The sequence below is a fragment of the Accipiter gentilis genome, chromosome 11 (assembly GCF_929443795.1).
Source record: "Accipiter gentilis chromosome 11, bAccGen1.1, whole genome shotgun sequence".
In the NCBI taxonomy this organism is placed as follows: Eukaryota; Metazoa; Chordata; class Aves; order Accipitriformes; family Accipitridae; genus Astur; species Astur gentilis.
The window spans coordinates 2,992,193-3,011,681 of NC_064890.1; the positions used below are offsets into that span (position 1 = coordinate 2,992,193).

The 19,489-nt window shown below is 36.4% G+C and overlaps 1 protein-coding gene across 2 annotated transcripts in view; it reads left to right on the top strand.

Moving 5' to 3' along the window:
• The window catches only part of CHCHD3 (coiled-coil-helix-coiled-coil-helix domain containing 3), a 155,012-nt gene that overhangs the window by 52,119 nt on the left and 83,404 nt on the right, over nucleotides 1-19,489 (top strand). The gene's annotated exons all lie outside the window — the stretch shown is intronic.

Below are 19,489 nucleotides of genomic sequence, written 5' to 3' on the forward strand. Positions count from 1 at the left end.
AATATTTCTGGGCTAGAAATCTGGCTAATAATAAGAATTAAAAAAGTATCATTTTTGAAGTTTCTTATGTATTAGAAAACAACAACAAAAAGTCTGACTTTTGATGATTGTCTCAAACCTTGGAATCAGCTTAGTGAAAAATTCTGTATCAAACAATCATATTTCATTAGAGCTGACATGTAAAAACTTCCTGACAGGGAAGTTGTAAAATATGGCTGGCTGTTTTCCTCCGAAAACTGACACTATATATTTCAGTCCATTTCAGATGTCTGACAGATTTATAAGTTCTTGTATATAGCAGTTGCTTGCTATATTAAGTCTGTATTGACCCTTCTTTGTAACAGTAATCATTGTTATCTGAGGTATGACTATGCCTTCCTTTTTTTTTTTTTTTTTGGATTGATTATAAATAGTAAACAGGCTGGTATTTTCAAGCAGAAAAGTTTAAAATACTTATGTGAGCATTCCTATGAAAATAAATGGGATCACTTATGTCAGCAACTATATAAATATGTTTGGCCCACTGTATGTGAAATAAAATCAAAGCTTTCTAAGGTTTATTGGTTGGTAACATAGTAAACCAATCACTTCAATGAGCAATAGCTTTATCTATGCTGAGCAAGTAAAAATCTATTGCCCGTGTTATTTTTCCAAATCACAGTTTAAAACCAAGCAAATTTCACCTAAGTACACCTGAGTATTAGTATCTTTTGCAGATGTTTCCCAGTGCTTTTTCACCTCTACAGTAATATTATTGCTGAAGAATAATTACAGTATGGTAAACAAATGTTTACTATTTTGTCATTTCAAAATATGGGAACAAAGGAAAATAGAGAGGAATTATGAGCAAGGTACATCTTTAGTCTTATGCCTTAAACCCTTGGATTCTTAATATTGTGCAGGAGAGATAAGGGTTTTGTGGCCTCAACCTAATGAGGAGCTGAAGATTTATAATGGGGAATATTATTTGCATAATTACCAGGGGGTTTGCATCTTTCACTTACTACTGTAGTTAGCACTGTGCTTTTGAGAAGCACATGACGCCTTTCTCATCAGCCCAACGCTTGAGAGATTTCTTATTATGGATATCTAACTGGTTTATTTAGCCATTAAGTCAATTTTATTGTTAATTTTTATGTACTCTAGAATATTTAAGTTACCACTGCCTATGTGAAGCAATCGAGAATTGCTGTTAACTAATTTTGAACCTTATCAGCCTGGGGAGCGGTGTTTTAAGGTGTGTGGTGTCGCTGCACGTTGAGTTGGAAGAACAACATACAAATGGTGCTAATGAAATGAAGAAAACACCTTAAAATCCTACAGGATCTCCCTGCATGTGGAGGACAGCATGACTTGCTGCCTTTCTGTAGTGACAGCATTGCTGCATGACATTTTAGAGCTGACTATCAAAAATGTGCTTTTGTGGAAGCATAGGCATGTTAGGGCATAGATTTTGTGTATCAGAAGAGAAGCCAGGTATCTAGGCTCTGCTAGTGACTTACGTATCCTGGCGTAGTCATCTAATTTTTGATCATCTTACTGTTTCAATCTGTGAAATTTTAAAATGTCTTGAGGTTCTTTGGTGAAAATTGCTATGCACGTTTGCTATTACTCCTGCAAATTTGTCATTTCCACTACAGTTTGTTCATTCTTTGACGTGTACTGGAGGATAACAAAGTAGCAAGTAAGCTTTGCGTGTTTATTTCCTTGAAATGGGTTTATGTATTAAAACATGGAGTAATTCTCACCTTCCTTGCAAGTCCTTCTCTTAGTTGCCTTGTTTATTTTCCTGTAACTGGTCAGTTTTTATTCCCTTGGCTTCATTGCTTATGCTACTGTTTGTTTCATGTATCCAAGCTGAATTTATAAAATCTGTAACACGGTGGGATATATCTATGTGTACCATTTGTCAGGTAGAATGAGTAATTCCATGTTCTAGTAAACTGCTAGGGTAGGTTTGTATTTTACGTAGCCTGGATTTGATCTGTCAGATTCTTTTGGAGAAAAAAAGAGTGTTTCTGAAATGTCAGTAGCATTATCTACAGAATTAATTCCTTTGCTGCTGTTAAATTCTTTAAATAATGCACAGGAAAAGAAATTACGGTTCGGAAGGAAGGATTTTATTTTTTCTTTGTAAAGGCTGCTAATTCAGTTTTAAGAAATAGACATAAAATTGTTAATTGAAGTGCTGTTTCCCATTCTTAAACAATTTTAACACCAGCTGCTGCTTATAGTTTCAGAAACAAGAATTTTTTAAATGTTAACACCCCAAAAGTTGGCATTAACTCCTCATACAAATGAAAAAGATGGATAAAATGAAGCTAAACTGAACAGCTAAATGAGTAAAAGCTTTACAGGTGACAAGAACTACAGAAAGACATCATTTGTCTCTTTAAATGAAAGTATTGTACTTCTCAAAAAAACCAAACCAAAACAAACCCTAAAAGAAGTCAGCAGAGCTTGGGCAGCAAGGTAAGGTAAAGGAGGGCATCCTTAAAAAAAATCTGAAATAGTTTTTAAGTGAGCAGAATGAGGATTGTGACGCTTGTTAGGCTAAATGTTAAAAACCCTACCCTTTCACGCAAACCATAAAGTATGACAAAAGGGATTTTAAAAAACAATTAACAAAAGATATAAAAGCTCGCACACACACGTGCGCGTGTAGGCACATTCACACCCACTCACTGTGGAACGAGGATCTGTCAAAGCCTGTAGACCCAGGAGCAGATCAGGGAAGTACGAGCAGCATGCAGAAGAGATGAGACCATAGCAGCAAAATACCCTGAATTAATTTTTTCATGTGTCTCTTCAGAGTGGAGGAACTTTGAAAGTTCCCATGCCAAAAGTTTTCTTTGCAGAGGTCTCCTCAAACAAGGTCTCAGACCTGAGGTTTCAGTAGAAAACATTAAGGGAAATGGACAGTTTTACCAATAACAGCTCTTCAAGCCTGGGTGGTATTCATAAAAGCTCTGAAAGAAACTTGGAGATGATAGATGAGCTAATGATAGCTGAACTACTTATGTGCTGTGTAAGCTGTTAGAGAAAGCTCGCTCAGTACAAGTGGACTGGAAAGTGGCTGATGGGATGTCAGCTGCTTCAAAAACAATTTTGGGGAAGATCCAGAGGTTTACAAACTAGTAATTCTGATGTTTTTACCAACCAAGGTAGAAATTACAATATAGAGTGGAATTTCCAGACCCTGACCAAAGCCCTAGAAATCCCTTGTGGAGTCAGTGTGAGGATTTGTTGCACTGTTGATGCTTAATTCAGCAGAAATAAATCCATCGGCTGTTGATTCCTTTAGTAATGCCTTCAGATGTCGCTGAGCTTGAGGAGTGTTTCAGTCATAGCCTAACTTTCCTTATCCCACATCATTTGGGTGTAGACTTTAAAAAGCGATGCCAGGGAGACTCAGCGTGCTGAAGAGCTGGTGAGGTCTTGCATCTCCTCTGGCTTCTCCCCCATCTCTGGCTGTGTGATCCTGCTGTCTCCGTTGCAGCGGGGCTGATATTTGGTGCTGAAATGAGCTGACTTAGCCTAAGTTCATTGTCCTTCATTTGTTGGGTTTTTTTCCTTTTTTTATTTTTTTCCCTCCTGTCTGGCAAATGAAATGAACTAGTTTATTTTGAAGGGACAGATGTACGTCAGTGTAAGGGATGCTTTGCTGATGAAGAATTTCTTTACCTCTTTTTCTGCCCATTTCCAACTCTGCAATGCAGTTCACCTCCTTTTCTGTTGTGTCAGTGCAGGTGTGGTGGACTGAAGCAAATACAGTGCAATCTGTCCTGGAGACCTTTTTCAAATGCAGGCATACCCACAATCTGCTTTATAGCTTGACTACAAAAATAGCTGAAGTGAGGACATAGCAAAATGTATATGGAGGGCAAGTTGTCAGGGGAAGAAAATGCAAAGTTCTTGAACTGCTGCCCTTGCCACCGAAGAGAGTGGTTTTGTACCTTTAGCTTTACTTACAGTCAGTTTTGAGACATGGCGTTTTCAAAGTATCCCTGAGGGTTTTCACCAAAGGACAAAGTACACTGTGTGCTTGTAGTCATGCTTGAGAACTGCCTGTAGCAGTGCAACCAATAATAAATATTTCTTTCTTCCATACTCTTAGCATGTATATGATATTTTTTCTGCCCATCCTTCTTGTAGGAGTACTTCATAATAAATGAAGTCTTTTACTTCAGTCTAGCCATAAAGAATTTTGGTAGTGGTATGGTCCTCTTTAGGAAAGACGGGTACAGTTGAAGGCCCCATACTTCTGACTACTCCAAGAATACTTGTATTGTGTTTTACTCACATAGGCAGCAGACCTACCCTCCTTTCCGGTATTTATTATTGGAGATCTTTGCTGCACATCTAAAAATTGTGGATAGTTGAGTTGGGCATAGTCTTGTTGAGTGGCTTTAAATGTGGTAGCTTTGCCATAAATAGCTTATTGACGTTCTATCACTTGAGTCATTATGTGAGTCAGGGTGAGACGTAGACAATATGGAGTAAAAAAATCAATAGTTATCCAAAGTGCAGAGGACCTGTTGTATTTCCATCTCCTTATAATGACCTGGAGTTTACTGTTAGCATATTTGGTTCACTCTCTGGACTGAAACAGGCTGTCATTAAGACCCTGTATGTTAGAAAATGGTTTTATTGAGCTGCCGATGACATTAAAGTCTCATTTCCCTTTGAAGAGGCACAGAAATACTGTTCTGTTCGTTTGCTGTAACCGTAACATTAAAATTTGATTATTGCTATCATTAGAAATCTGTATCCACACTAATACAATTATATATATATTTCCCCATGTATTGTTCCAGGCTTTCATTGAAGTACCTGTTAGAGAATGAATTCTGTTGTTGCTGAGGTATTTTTTTGTTTTGTAAATGATCTTCTACACAAGAAGGTCTATTAATAAATTCTATGTTTTAAAAAAATCGATTTTGTAGAAGTATCCTTATATTAAGGAGCACTTTTTGCACCTTAGGTGAACGTGGTAATCAGATTATTGGGTATTTTTTCCTAGCAAAATCGTATTTGAGATGTATAATTCTTCTTTTACTTTGCTGAGCACTGAAATCAATAGACAAAATACATTCCTCAATATATTAGAGCTGAAGCGTGTTGAGTTATGTTAGGAGTGAATTTGACCTATTGTCATAATTGAATACGTATTGTTAAAATAGAGTGTTTCACTCTTCTGTGTCTGAGCTGTTTAGATGTTTTTCCTATCATCCTTGGGTGGCTGGTCCTAGTCACTACGTACGTGTGCTATGCAGTGACCTTTGCTTTAGTGTTGCATTTATTTTTCTTGTCCTCAATTCATTAGCTTTGTCAAGAGGAGGTCCCCTATTTTCCATATGCATATTATATTCTGACCCTTCTTGCTCTTTCTGAACAGTCCTGTGCTAACCATATTTTAAGGATGACTTCACTAGAAAATACCAGGGGGAAGAATTACTAAATGAGTTAAGGCATTAGTTCTCAAGAGAAAAGAAGTCTGTTTACAAACCTGCAGTATTTATTACATACCTCATTTAGCTCATTCATCATTTTAATAGAAAAATGAATCTTTTTAGATGATTCTGAAATAATTTGAGGTAAACTACATAGCCTGAGGCAAAACACGATTGCTTACTGTAGGGAGGGCCAAGCTGTTTCTGAAAAGTACAGTATGATTGGTGACTATAATTCACAATTTATAATAGTAGAAGTATTGAAGTCTCATATTTGAAAATTAGACTTAAGCTTTGGAAACCACATGGTACAAAATTAAGTTTAGTGACAGTTGTTTTGTCTCTTGTTCTTCAGTTTTATAATTTCAACAGTAGAGATTTTTCTTGAAATCTCTTTGGAAGTAGAGATTTTTGGAGATTTACTCATAAAATTTTGTTTAGGTTTATGTATGTGGTTCTTTTTTGCCTTGTGCTACTGTTCTTATGGTTTCGAAATAGCAGTTTTGTTGCAGGAAATAGCCTTTTTGCATTAGTACTCTTGTCATAGGGGCAGAAGTAATCTGGGTTTGGTTGTTCCTGTTGTAGAAGACTGCATAAAAGACAAGAATGGAGGAAGAAGTTATTTCTGAATATTGAGGATGTGATCTATCTTTGTTTTGTTTGGTTTTGTTTTGGAGGAGAGGGGTTTGGTTGCTTTTTAGAGAAGGAAGAGGGATACAATGAAGAAGTCATTTACATTTTGAAAATATTAAACTCTGTTGCACTGTACGTGCTCATTTTCATTTGAATAAACATAATACCATGGATATGGCTTATGTCTCTCCTGGCACACATTTCTTCTCTCACTGACTCTCTCTTGCTCTCTTTCTGGCATTTCTACTGCAGCAGTAGGGTGTTTTGGGATAGGAATCTAGCTTTCTGTCTTTTCTGGGATGTTAAATAGATGATGTGAAACTCCACCATATGAAAAAGAAGCTGTTGCTATGCAAATAGAGATCAATAATGTTTTTTTTCCAGTAATGCAAGAAATGGGGCTTCCTACCAGATATTTGCAAATCATGAATGGTTTTCTTACCTGGACAAATATATGTGCCGTGAAGAAATGGTAAAGACCCATTTGCATGTCTCAAATTATTAATAAGAGTGAACATTTCCCCCTCCCTGCCCCGCCCTTGATATAGTTAAAAAGTAAAAATAATTTAAAATAACCTGTGGGTGATAGCACTCTTTGTGCTCTAGGTTGTAATCCTAGTACGAACTCCATATGAACTGTTAAGCAAATGTTTTATTTCATCTCTGAAACTGCCATTAAGTGCCTGTGAATTACAATAAGAAGTTGCTTACCTGTATCTCTGTTCTGTCCCTTTACAATGTCCATTCTGACATTTAAAATATTTGTTTCAATGGAAATATACAAATTATTTTCTCCTTCCTTCGGTTTTTCATTTGGCAACATGTTATGGGCATTTGGGTCTTTTTAAAATTTTTACCTGTAATGCTTAATTGTTTTTTTTCTCTATGTCAAAATTTGACAGATAGGAAAAACACAGTAAAAATAGACAATTTTGGAGGCAAGTAAGGTACGTACAGTGAGCATGTATTCTTTTAAAATTTCTTTTTGAATGGTGAGAGGAATGTGTTTTGATAGTCAAACAGCATTTGAAAGTGTGCAATTTTTTTAATTCTTATATACCAAACCCCAAGATATTTGACAGAAGCAAAATTAATCACTGTGTTATCTCAGCATCCAGATGAAGATCTAGTGCTTTACAAAGCCTGCTGCTCCATCAATTTGTTCTTTTGGTTGAATTCAAATTGAGTTCATTTTTATAGATTCACTCCATAATACTCTTCTCTCTCCTCCCTCATTCATTAACCAATTTGTTCTTGCTACTCCCTTTTTATTGAATGGCTAACAAAATTGCCATGCTATCTTTTCAAATGAATATCATCATTCCTTGTCATGCATGGGCAAAAAAGTAAGCAGATTAATCCTTTTTATGTATACCTTCCCTTCTTCCAGAGAGAAGTCCCGTTTCTGCCCTCAAGATATCATGAAAAGAATGTTTTAAATAATGTTCTCTTGAAGCTTTGAGCACAATGCTTGTATATAAATATTCCTATCCAGACTCCTTTTGATTATTTCTGGGCCTTCGGAGCACGTACGCCCTGCCAGTTGTATGACAACAAAAGCCAAATCAAAGAGTTGTCAAGACTTGTCCTTGTACATGACATGGTACAAATTCATGCAATGGATTAAAACATGTTCATTTGACAGAAGTTTTGAAACGTAATACAGTCTCCTCCATTTCAACAAAACAATTTGCTGGGTCTTGAGACTCTCATTGTGACCTTCATTTAATACTTGTTTACTCTCAGGTTAGGTTAATTTTGGTTAGGTAAACATTCCCTTGTCTCTCCTTTAGAATACCCTAGTTATCTTCCTTTGGGTTGAATTAGAAGACTTACAAGAAGAAAGGTTTTTGGGGGGACAGAGGGGATGGAAATTAAGAGCTGTTTGTTTTACTAATGACCACTTGAATAATTAATGAAAATTCTTATTTCATGATATCTGTAACTTTTGTGGGGACTCTTCACTGTGGAACGTGGGTATTTACTTAAGGAACACCAGCTGAAGGAACGGGACTTAAGCCATTGAATGAAGACAGTTTGGAAATGATTTAGGCACCTATATATAAAAAAATTATTAAAAATATATAATTATATATATTAGATATATAATAATATATATAAAAATATAAGTATTTACTAAAAAGTCATTACATTGATTAGTGGTCTTGATGTTGCTGTTTTATGATATTCACTGTGTGTACTGTTGTAGTATTTGTTATAAACAAGATGCTGCCTATTCTGTTGCACACAAGCTCCGAGGCAAGGGCCCTTCCTTTTAAAGTATCGAGCTGAAAAAAAAAAAAAGAGGATTTGTTGTGAGTAGCAGTGAGATGACAAAGTGGTACATGTAATGCTCCTTATGGCTAAATTTGATAGTTTTATTTTGTAGACATCCCTTTTGTTTTTGTATAACTCCCCTTAATTTTATATACTTACCCTTTTATTGAGAGCAGTTGAGAATCTGGATACTGAGTTTGTTGATAGAGCCTGCTTAAGAGCGAGTGGGACGTGTGCTTCGTACATCTCGGAAATCCTGGAATAACGGAAAATGTCTTTGTTCTGGGAGACGTGTTGTCTCTCTGTTGTCCAGGCAGTTTTGTGGTGACAGTGTTTCTTGGGAATGGGAGGAGTGGAGAGAGCAGGAGAGGAAGAAATGTTGAATTTCCTGGTAACTAAGGAGATGAATAGACTATGTCCCACCAACTTTTATATTCACAACTACGCTCAACATTGGGTTTTAAACTTGAGGGTAATTAAGGGTGAGACGCTGCTAGGTAAATAGTTATTTACATTTACATTGCCTCATTTAGGAGGAGCTGACTCGGTGTTCTTGATCTACTACTTGAAGCTCTTTTGCATTTGGGAGTCCTATTGCCACCCGATTTTACATCTCTTTCCCATCTGGAAAATTATCTTCTTGACTATAAGGACAAAAGCTCACCTCCCCACTCCCACCCTCATCCCTTTTTTTTTTTCTTTTTTTTTTTTCTTTTTTCATTGAGTGCTTATTTTGTAGTACCCTTAATTGGGGAGTGAACCCTGTACCACTTTCCTCTACCTTGAGGGCTATAAGGCATGGAAGTGACCTTCCAGCCTTGGTACCACCAGGTCAGTGTTAACAAAGTGTTTTTCCTTATGCATTTCTGAAGGCTTAAGTCTGGTGCTGTGTTTATATGAGGGACAGAGAGAAAAAATATACTTTAGGAAAGCTCTGTTAAGTATCTTCAAACAAATGAAAAAGCACTCCGACTTGAATGTTGGTGAGGCCAAAGCAAGTGGCAGGACCATCTACATTATCAGCATTTGCAACAATGATGTCATACTCTGCTTTAACCAAACCAGAAAAGTAAGTGATGCCTGAGACATTTTTATTGGTTTTGGTTTTAATTCTTTTTTTTTTTGCTCTTTGTCCACTTCCACTTTTTTTTTTTTATTTATTAGTATAAAATCAGATGATTTGTGTTTCTGGTATGAGTTATTGAAGTAGTGAAACCTCAGTGTCTCCATAGGAGAACTAAATGATGACTGAAATACTGTTGCATGCTTTTTTTTTTTCTCTCCTTCCCCATTTCAAATAAACAGTTTATAAGACTGAAAAGTTCTGTTGCCTCTCCTTGTCCATCAGTTCTCAGTCTTAGTTACCTCAGTTGGTTAGCAAAGAGCCTACAGCGGATAATGGTTAGTTTAACAGTCATCTTCAGGAAGAAATGATTTAACCTTCACCAAAGATAACAGTTTTTGGGAATTTATCTATCATAAGTCAGAATGAAATGTGATCAAAAAGTGCAGTCTAACACAGTTACTATTAGTGTTCTCATAATCATTACCATAGATTCACTGACATAGTGTCACAATATGCTGGATTGTTTAAGGTACTTGAAGTAGGCTAATACTTACTGTGGTAAGAGTTGATGATAATCTGAATTCGGGAAAAGGCATACTGGTAGGGAATAGTGTTTTGGGAAGAAGGGAGAGAGGTGACAAAGAAAAACAATTCAGGTTTTGATGTAATTTTAATTTTCTATGTCTTTTCATATCAGGGTCCCACTGATCTGGAATATGTTGAGATGCTTAAGTGTTGTAGCAATAGGTACCAATGTATCGAAAACAGGTGTATACAAATCCAATTAAAAAGGATATTTCAGAGATAGGGTGAGGAAAGAAAATGGAATGTCATGGTCAATTCTGTGGGTTTGGGGTTTTTTATATATGGATGTTAAGAAATTTTTTAGTCCTATCATGTATTACTTGTATGATATATTCTGTGGTAGGCGGGCCAGTATGTGCATGGAGGAAAAACTAGTCTGCCTCCTTTTTTTTAAGGAGGGAAGAGTTTAAAGTGTAAGGGATAATAAGTCGGGAATGTTAATATACCATTTTATTTCAGTAATAAAAACTATTCTCTTGATAGTACAGTCCTCCGAGCTCTGCTTAGTTTCACTGTTCCCAATAGCACGGTATGTCATCTCTCCTGCAAAGTGCAGTGGAGTTTGTAGCTGGATATTCAGAATCCTTCCGAGAAATGTAGTGATGATAGCCTTTGTGTGCACTATTGTATGTTAGTCTCTTCTCTGAAGTGGTCTGTTTGGGAAATCTGATATATGGGTGTCTGTGTTGCTCCCAATAAAAAAACCCAAATTTTGATTTATACAAGTAGTGTAGAGAATTGAAGCCAAGCCATTTTCTTTTCAGGAGGTACCTTCCACTTCAAAATATGCTGATTTCAACATGTAGCCTGCAAAACTTTTTTTTTTTTTTATAAAATGAATTTTGAAAGCAGAAACTTGTTTCAGCTGTAAAGTCTGCTGTTTAAAAAATGTCATAAGAAGGATATGGGGGAAGTTTGTCAACATGAATTTTTGGGAAGCCATGGCAAAAGATGATGATAATACTTGCTTCTCACATTACTTCTTGGTTAATCTGGCTGATACTTATAATTTAGTTGTGTGCTTGGAAGATCCACCAGTCTGTTAGCATGGTAAGATACTGCATTGTCTTTTTCATGGATGGTTGAATTCAAATCACGTTTGTAAATAAATAAATAAAAAATTTCATTACTTCTCATTTTCCTAATTATCATGCAGATAAACAGTGGGGATCGTGACATTAGGATAAGTAAGTGGCTTATGATTTTGCCTTGGAGAAAGAAACTCTTGCTGTTCTGTCTTCCCCCCCTGCCTTGGGCTATGCAGTGGTAATAAATGAGCAAGTCCAGAGTACTTTATGATAGATAGTTAATGGTGCTGTGCCTGAGCCAACAGGCTTGTTTCCACAGCAGCTGTCACAATTCATAGTCATTAGCATACCTTTAATGGTTGCATTTCAAAATAATTTCTACTAGGGCATTTAGCATACATAAAAGAAAAAAGCCATAAGATTGAAAAAGGAGTTTTAGGTATAGGTGAATGTTTTTGGCCAAGTGCAATGTTGGTGTGTGTACACGTGAAGGGTGTGAGAGTGAATTGAAAATTACTAAAGTAATGTTGGAAGTAAATACAGGTTGACTTCCAAAGTCCATTTGTGACCATGTGTCTGTCTTTAAGCCTGTGAATAATCCAACAAGGAGCCTTCTGTGCTGTTTCGCTGGGTGGTTCTTGCACTTAGAGCCAGAAAGACTGCTATGAAATCTTCTCAGAGGGAAGAGGATTACTGTATGCAACAGTGACAGCTGAGTCATTTCTAGCATGTAAGGCAACCGAAGGGCCACCAAATATTCAAGTCATGACAGCAGACTCACAGCGATGGCTTAATGCACGTGCTGTTTTGGTGCAAGAGAAGAAATACGTCTGTAGAATATCTATCAGATTTTCTTTTAATGCTTCTGAAGGTAGGCAAGAGGGATGTTGGAAGGAAGGATAATGAGTGGGTGTTGTTTCTGCCTTAGTGATGGGGGATCTTCTAAGAAGTACGCAGATAAGTAGGTCAGTTGGATCTTTGTTTTATCTTGTAGTAACTCATGTAATATTTTAATTTTCCTTCTCACTTTTATCTGCCCGTTTGAAGCATGAGGAAAAAAAACCAAACACCATAGTTATTTCTTTTGAAAGTAATGATGTTGGAAGAAGATACTGAACTTGAGAAAATCATTCTTTGAACATGCTACCTGCAAGGGAGCTATTGTACTGCAGAAAAACAGTGCCTATGGTTTTCTGTTGCGGTTTGGTACGTCTTAAAAATTAATTTTAAATTTTTATATGAACAGATTTGACCTTATGGAAAAGAAGGGGGTATTAAGGCAAGCCGTCATTTATTTTAAGCAGATTTTCTTGCTAGCCTACATTGTTTTCCACTGCTGCCAGTTTTTTTCCCATATTCCTGTTTGGTTTGGAGGCTTATGGAAAAATTAAGCTGTCCTTTCTAGAAGAGTAACTTTGTCTTCCTGCACTAGACCAGTAGAAAACTGGTGGTCAAGATCCATCAAGCATAAATGCAGTTAAGTAGTTGTAGCAAGAGAAGAGGGTGACCGCATAATTGCTGTGAGTCAGTATGGCAGGGGTGTGTATTTGCCTTAAAGTGAGAGTGAGGTCACAACCCTTGAAGGCTCTTTCAAAATCTGTCAAATATTTGACATCCTTATTTTGTTGATTACCACCACCACCACCACCCCCCTTTTTTTTTTTTTTTTTTTTTTTTTGATGGTCAATCCTGGTATACAATCCTGGTATATTAGGGGAGCAGATCCATCTTGCCTTGAGGAGTAAGAGATGTTCTAGTGGAAGATGAGCATGAAGTATCCTGATAAGATGGAAATCTGTAGCGATACAGATTGATAGCGTGCTAATGCTGATCAACATTTCCATTAATGTTTCATTGGACAAAGCAGATTCTGAATAAAACTTAAGTGCCTTTTATGAACAGTGGCTAAATAGTTGATAGAGTGGATATTACAAATGTCTGTCTTGTCTTTATGCCCAGTTTGAAAATTTGCTAGTTGCAGTGTGGTCAGCCACATGATGATTTTTGACTACTTGAATTTTGCAGTACTAGTGCACAGTATATTTTTGTGTGTGTAACAGCACTTTTGGCTGCCCCAACAAGTAAATCTGTCAGTCTGTTAGGAGTATTAAGGTTGCAAAATCTCCTAGAGGTGGTTAGTGTTACTTTTGAAGAGAGAGGAAAAAAAAATTTACATAGGTATCGTAAAAAATGACGCTCTAGCAATTATCAGTTGGGTACCCAGATCCAGTGAACTCATTTGACTGTGTTGGTGTTGCTTTCTGTACTCTAAACTCTCTTTGTAGGGATGTGTTATGAAGCATTAACTTATCTGAAAGCACTATAAATTGTTGGGTTTTTTTCATTCAGTATTTCATTTGGGTTGGTATGTTTCATTCTAGAGGCCTGTAGCATCCATTGGACTTGGAATATAACGGAAAAAGCTGTATATAATTACCTATTCAGAGAGTGCTGACAGTCTGGTGCCTGAGACAGTGTAAAGGTGATAAATATATTAGATCTAAAGATTGTGTAAGCACAGAGTTTGGAGCTGAAGTTCATCAGATAAGAAATAGCAGATAAAGTAACTTATGAAACCATGATTTTGCTATGTTACTATTGTTTTGATGTACCTTACTTGACTGTAAATTTCTCTGTTTTAAAAAACATCATCTTCCTTCTCCCCTTCATCTTTCTAAAGTCCCATGAAAGGAAAGATATTTAAGTTCATGTAAGATTTTAGATACTGGGGACAGTGATATAACTATTATTCCATGTGAACTACTGGAGAAACCCGGACTTTCATCTTGTCAAACCTCCTGTAAGGTCTACAAGTTGTCCTGAAAACAAAAAGTAGTCTTGACAGTTGTGAATTCTGAGTCAATCCATATTCTGTATAGGATCATATTTGGGTTTTAATATATTTTTTTAATGTGGGTATTTCTTTCCCAAATTCTGTTCTTAAATTGTTTTCTTAGACATCTGTTTCCATCTAAAATTTCCCAATACCCCAGTTCTTTCTCAAATCTACTGCTGCTTTCCACGTCTGCCAGCCCTGTAGCTCTCTCCTGCCCTTAGTCACCCCATTCTCCACTTGTGTCCTCCTTTTTTCCTTTCTCTTCCCCTCACTCCCCTTTCTCGCTCCCCGCAAAAGAACCACCAAGTTCTTCTGTTCATATCTTCAGGACAAACTACTGCTTCTTTTCTATGATGCCTGGGAGCTAATTGTCCTCTTTACTTCTGTTACCTGATGCTACAGCAGCTTGGAGCTGGTGTAAAGAATAATTGCAGAAGGAAACCCCTATAATCTCTGCAGTCCTGGGAGAATGCATGTTCAGCATGTGGAGGTAGCTGGGCTGTATGAATTGGCCTGTGGGAGCTCTCGGCAATGCGTATGGCAGATGAAATTAATGTGGAACACTGTTGCCAGGCTCTGACAAAAATTTATTGATTCTGATCTTTGTTTGGTTTTTTGCTGTTGTTGTTGTTTTTTTTTTTTTTTTTTCCCCAGAGGCTTATGGACATCTTAATGTCCAAGTTTAATTTGATTTTATTGGAGGTAGAAGGAGGAGGTATCCTGAAATAGATGTGATGAGCACCACTTTCCTGGAAGATATCAGATTCCTTGGAAACTATGTGAACGCTCAAAATTTCAGCAGAACAAAAAGAATTTTATTTATTGTTAGTGGAGGGCTTCCCCCCCCCCCCCCCCCCCCCCGTGGATGAAATGAATTTGGCTTAGGCCCTCAGCAAAGATGGAGATGAAGCATGTAGGATCTTTAACTCTTTTCTTTCTCTTGCTTCTGACACTCTGTAGCTTGAGGCTCTGTGGAGTGGAAAATGAATAGAAAGTAATTTTATTTTGTGGAGAGTATGACACAAGGCTTTTGTACAGATGGTGGAACAGTAAGGAGACAACTAATTCTTTTCCTGATAGTTTTCAGTGCAAGTCTGATCAATAAGTGGAAGGAAAAATACAGGGGGTCATTCACAATTATCCACAAAATAAGTTTTACTGGCAGTTAAGGTGCGTGATGGTTAATTGTGCAGAGGATGAACAAATCTAAATAGGGGAATCTCCAGTCTATGCTGCCTTAAAAGCTTAGTATTTGGATTTTCTACTGTGTAGTAGTCTTGCTGCAAGCTTTTATTCGAAGTATAGCTGCACAGTCATTAGCAAGCAGAGGTACATTTTCTCTACCTACATTTTCAGCTAGTTACAGGTCTAATCAGCTGTGCCAGAACTTTTCACCATAGGATCTCTTTATAATTGAAGAGGAATAGGTGCTTTTAGGATGTGATTCTGACCTGTTTCAGACATCAACATTATGATGAAGTGGATTATCTTGTAGAAGTGTCCATTTCTCTGTATATGACTGTCTGGGCTTGAGGGACTCTAGATGAAATGTGGTTGTCTTATCGTGTAGACTTCTTATTCAGTTAAGGTGATTTGCACCCAAAACGTATACATATTATAACAGTACCCACATCCATGTCACACACAATATGCTGATAGTAAAATAGAAAATGAGTCATAATGAAAACTATTCCCATGATGCATGTTTTGTTGTGAGGGGTCTTCCTTGTCCTTAATTTTTTATTAGAAAACTTTGCCTAATGCAAACATATAGAGTTGGGGTTGTTCACCCCAAAGAGAAAGCTCTGGGGAGACCTTATTGCAGCCTTTCCATATATAAAGGGGGCTTACAGGAAAGACAGAGGAAGGCTTTTCATCAAGGCATGTAGTGACAGGAGAAGGAGCAATGGTTTTAAACTGAAAGAGGATAGATTTAGATTGGACAGAAGGAAGAAATTTTATGGGATGAGGGTGGTGAGACAGTGGAACAGGCTGCCCAGTGGAGCTGTGGATGCCCCATCACTGGAAACGGTCAAGGTCATGTTGGACGTGGCTTTGAGAACCAGATCTAGTGCAAGATGTCCCTGCCCACAGCAGGGAGGTTGGACTACATGATCTTCAAAGGTCCTTTCTAACGCAAACCATTCTGTGATTCTGTATCACTACATGTTTATTCTTCATAGTCATTTGTGAAGAACTGGTGGGAGTTAGCGGTTTTATACTGGCTTCCTTTTTCCTTTGTGATGTATAGTATATTCTGTAGTTCTGGTTTTTTCAAGGTTTTAACCATTTGGTGTTAAAATCCCTTTGGTCCCCTGGTTAATCACAGATTTCTACTCATGCACGCGTTCCCTGAGATTGGACCGTGTTCTGCAAGACAATGGAGTCAGTGATTGTGGCCACGGGGGGGAGACGAAAGTTGATCGTAGTGCATCTGCCCACAACGGTGATTTTTTTGATACGATGTCAGGATGTACACAGGTTTGATACAAGGGTTTTACTAAATTTCTGGAGGAACTTACAACAGTCCTGTGATTTACTTCAATTTCATGCAGTTCAACAGTTCTCTGCAGGATGCTATGATAGCACTTTAAGAAAATAATAAATAGGTGGTATAAGTAATTCCTTTAAGTTAGAGTTTATATAGAACAATTTTTAAAATTGTTGCATCTGTCATAATTGTAAATGGGTAGAGTATGTTGCTGAGTGTGGAGCTAACAACAAAAAAAATCAGAACTTGTACTACTAGTGAGAAGAAAAAAAGCTATTTTATACTCCATTAAACTGTTACACATCATAAATAATTTATGCTCAGCTTGCTCTGTTCTGTAGCAAAGATGATAAACTAGTCATTTTAGGAGAATTTTAATGAATATAATAGTTTTCCTGACTTTCTCTGTAACAGAAACCCCATTCCTCCAGTATTCCCCTGGTCATTATATCTATGTAACTGGGTTAAATTATAAGAATACATTTAAAAGTGAGTCCTTGAGTCTTACTCTATGAATTCCACAGGTATCTAGGAATGGATCAAAAATATATGTAGTTTTGTTCATTTTTTCTTACTGTAATAAGTTTATAGTGGTTATTTCTGTCATTACCAAAGTGTGTAAGCACGTCTTGTAATATCATGAGGATGTTTGTATTCCCAGACTGGAATATTCATAATTTTTCCACTTTATACTACACTTTTAGATAATGCATACATTTTCCCAGTCAAACTTACAGAGAGGTTTTTAGACTAACGAGTGTTTTGTGTTTTTAAATATGTTCTTTGATTTCTCAGTGAGAATTTCTTACTTTTTTTATTAAATTAAAAAAAAACCCAAACAAAATAGCATTGTAAAAATTGACATTGCTTGGAGATTTAAAAAAAAATCTTTTGGACTACAGCAGCTTTAAAATATGGAATTTTAAAGCTGGGTTTGAGTCAGATTTTCAGAATTACAGATAACTAGCTCTATATTCAGACATTTACGTTTGCCTTGTATACTATTCGGTGCTTCTGAGCACATTACTTGTGTATTTTACTGAAATATGCTACATGCTCTGAAAATCTAAATAGCTGAAATGGTGCTTCACTTAGAGTTGCCTCATTTGCTTTTGATAATGAAAGTATAAAATGTGATATCCCTAACAGGTGACAGTCTATTCAGATGAGTGATTTAGTAGAAGAGTCTAGGACTCATATTTCACTTTCAGCAACGCTGCTGGATTTAAGCATGAATCCAGAGAGTGCTGTTAGTAGAAATTACAGTTCAGGTTCAAGTTTTGATAGTGTGAGTTCATCCTTAAACTTATAATTGAAAGACTGTAAACTTTTTCTTTATTTTTCTGCCACGAACTGAAATATTTTCAGAAAGAATCTTCTTTCTGACAATTAATTTTTCTTGTTTATACTCCTATGCAAAATACAATGCCTGATACTTCACTGGTACTATTGACAGAACAATTGATACTTTTGTGTAATACAAGTTTAGTGTATGTACTGTTGAATTTAAAATGATGGCATAAGTTTTGTTTGGGTTTTTTTTATGTGTGTCCTTCAGATATTTTTGAATAGGACTAGTTGGTCTTAGTAATCTAAGTATCACCTTAAACGTGTTCTGCAATAAAAGAATAATCAAGTAGTTTCAGTCTCTGTCAGAGAGAATGGCTGTATTATCTGTTAAATTCCTTTTGGTTATTACCGGCTCCTTTTAAAACATTTTAAACTTTGCAGATTGGATAAAATATTGCAGAAAATAGTTCATAGAGAATTAAATTCATGGTACTCTGCCAGGAGATTACTTTGAGTAGGAACTGCCCTCTGACAAATTAGTGATCGTTCCCTTTATGTAGTACATTGCAGAAACAGCAACCGCCATATTAAATCTTAATCAATAACAATGTTTCACTAATTACAGGAGCGAGTTTATATATTGGATAAATTGCTGTTTGTAAATGTTGGATTATATTAACTAAAACAGCTAATTACCAGCAGCAGAATAAACATAAGGTTTGCTAAAAGCTTCCATCCGTAGCTTGGAGCAGTCACTGCTGCCTAATATTTCAGTCAATGTGGAAAATACAGTAATGACATTATAAATACATTTATAATGCAGGACAATTTCTTCTAAAATGCATGTAAGTATTATTGCTTTACTATGAAATATGATTTATTTAATGCATTTCAGCCCCCATAATATTAAGATATAATTGAGATGGGGGGAAAAAAATTGCATGCAGTCAGAGTCTGCATGAAAGTGAATCATGGTCTAAATTGCTTGTAATTTTAAAGGCACTTAGGGGAATCGTGAAATTTATATAATGCAGTCTTTGGTTTAAAAAATGTGAAGAAAACAATTGTCCAGTCTTTCAAGTTTTATTTGGCTTCAAATATTTTTTGTATGCTGATGAAAGTCTTGCAGGAATGAGTAAACAGAAATGCTAAAATTTTACACCCATATTACAATTAAGAAATGGATCCAGGTCTGTCGAGAGATGGACATTTATAGTGAATATTCAGTAAAATAGCAGACAGTAGCATGTAATTTGGATAAAGCTACTGATAGAGCCATATGAAGGGAATGAATGATAACACAAAAATGATGCCGGTGATCCTAGATGGGAATAATTTAAATGGTGCTGGGAATTCTGATGATTATTGCTTTCAAAAGACTGAAAATCACAGGTCTCGGCTTTATGGTTTAATTACCGGCTGAACAATTGTTAGTGATTTCACTAAATCAGAAAGCTCCCAAACAAGCAACACCAGTAACTGCAGCTATGCCTGAGCAATTCCAATTTTCTTGATAATGGCCACCAAACTGTGTTTAGCCTAAAATAAACTTGTCAGTTTGAAAGAAACTGGTAGTGTACATTATCTTCAGGCATGTATTTTGGTCCAAAGATGTAATACAGAATTCTTAGTAACCACTTCTGTGGCAAGGTTCACTGTATCTATCTCAGCAGATGATAAAATTAGTGCTTGTAAAATAAAGCTTTTTTATGTTTTATGGTATGTAATAATTAAACTTCTCTTGAAGGAATGGATTCATGCTCTTAAAACATCTGTAATTTCTTATGTCAAATATATTAATAATCCCATAGAATATAAATCATATACCAT